At 46.1% G+C, this 1,951-nt stretch overlaps 1 pseudogene; it reads left to right on the top strand.

Annotated features, from left to right (window-relative positions):
- The first annotated feature begins 433 nt into the window (after positions 1 to 433).
- LOC127188600 (40S ribosomal protein S2-like) lies at positions 434 to 1,316 on the top strand (annotated as a pseudogene).
- The last annotated feature ends 635 nt before the right edge of the window (positions 1,317 to 1,951 follow it).

The raw sequence follows: 1,951 nt of genomic DNA, 5'->3' as shown, positions 1-1,951 counted from the left end.
TGCAGTTTGTTTTTATGTATGGTGGATTACATTGATCATCTCTGGGATGTTGATCTCTGATCTTGGTTTGACTTTAGAAAAATTATCCATATTCTTTAGATTTTCCAATTTGTAGAGTACAGGTTTTTAAAGTATGTGACTTTGGTGACTGTTGTTATACTCTCCTGACCCCCTTGCTTTTCATTTATAACTTTATTGATTTGGATCTTCTCTGTGGCTTTTAGTTAATTTGGATAAGGGTTTGTCAGTCTTATTACTTTTCTTAGAGAACCAACTTTTGTTTCTATGATTCTTTGTATAGTCTCTGTTTCTTTCTATTTTGTTAATTTTTGCCCTGAGTCTGGTTATTTCTTGCCATTGACTCTTTTTTTTAAAAAACACATTTTTATTGAAAAATAAAATAATTGCTTCTTCTTCCTCTGGAAAACACCAAATGGCGGATGACGCCGGTGCAGCGGGAGGGCCCGGAGGACCCGGGCGGCCCAGGGTTAGGAGGGCGAGGCGGCTTCGGCGGAGGATTCGGTAGCGGTCTTAGGGGCCGCGGTCATGGCCAAGGCCGTGGCCGTGGTCGAGGCCGAGGGGCTCGTGGAGGGAAAGCCGAAGACAAGGAGTGAATCCCCGTCACCAAGCTGGGCCGCCTGGTTAAGGATATGAAGATCAAGTCCTTGGAGGAGATTTATTTGTTCTCCCTGGCCATTAAGGAATCCGAGATTATTGACTTTTTTCTGGGCGCATCCCTAAAGGATGAGGTTCTCAAGATCATGCCAGTGCAGAAGCAGACACGGGCTGGTCAGCGGACCAGGTTCAAGGCTTTTGTCGCTATTGGGGACTACAATGGTCACGTTGACCTTGGTGTTAAGTGTTCCAAGGAGGTAGCCACTGCTATCCGAGGGGCCATCATCTTGGCCAAGCTTTCCATCATCCCTGTGCGGAGAGGCTACTGGGGGAACAAGATTGGCAAGCCACACACTGTTCCATGCAAGGTGACAGGCTGCTGTGGCTCTGTTTTGGTGCGTCTCATCCCTGCCCCCAGAGGCACTGGCATTGTCTCAGCTCCTGTGTCCAAGAAGCTACTGATGATGGCCGGTATTGATGACTGCTACACATCATCCAGGGGCTGTACTGCCACCCTGGGCAACTTTGCCAAGGCCACTTTTGATGCGATTTCCAAGACCTACAGCTACCTGACACCCGATCTCTGGAAAGAAACTGTGTTCGCCAAGTCTCCTTATCAGGAATTCACTGATCATCTTGTGAAAACCCACACCATAGTGTCTCTTCAGAGGACCCAGGCTCCAGCTGTGGCTACCACATAAGGGTTTTTACAAGAAAAAATAAAGTGGATTAATTCTGTTTAAAAAAAAAAAAAAGAAAGAAAAATAAAATAATTCATATTGCATCTCATTTTCTATCCCATCTCGTGCATCCTCTCATTCCTCCCTCCCTCCCACTTTCACCCCATTCCCCTTCCCTATGACTGTGACTGAGGGGGACCTCCTCCCCCTGAATATGATGCTAGGGTATCAAGTCTCTTCTTAGTAGTCTGCTATCCTTCCTCCGAGTGCCACTGGGCCTCCCCAACAAGGGGACATGGCCAAATATCAGGCACCAGAGATTGTGTGAAAGTCAGTCCCCAGTCTCCACTTAAGTGTAGAGAACGTTCTGTCCCTTGGCTAGATTTGGGTAGGGGTTTGATGATGACTGCACATATTGTCCTTGGTTGGTGCCGTAGATCGAGCAGAACCCCTGGGCTCAGATCCAACCATCATAGTGTTCTTCTTGTAGGTTTCTAGGACGCTCTGGATCCATCTTTTCCCCTATCTCCTATATTTTTCTCACCTAGAATCCACACACATATAGCCATCCACTCTTTTGGAGTGTTTCAGGAGTACTTTTAAGTTACTAGGATGAGATCTCTCCTTTTTTTTTTTTTTTTTTTTTAAATGTAGGC

The sequence above is a fragment of the Acomys russatus genome, chromosome 4, assembly GCF_903995435.1.
Source record: "Acomys russatus chromosome 4, mAcoRus1.1, whole genome shotgun sequence".
NCBI classification, from domain to species: domain Eukaryota; kingdom Metazoa; phylum Chordata; class Mammalia; order Rodentia; family Muridae; genus Acomys; species Acomys russatus.
This window is presented reverse-complemented; position numbering and strand designations above follow the sequence as displayed.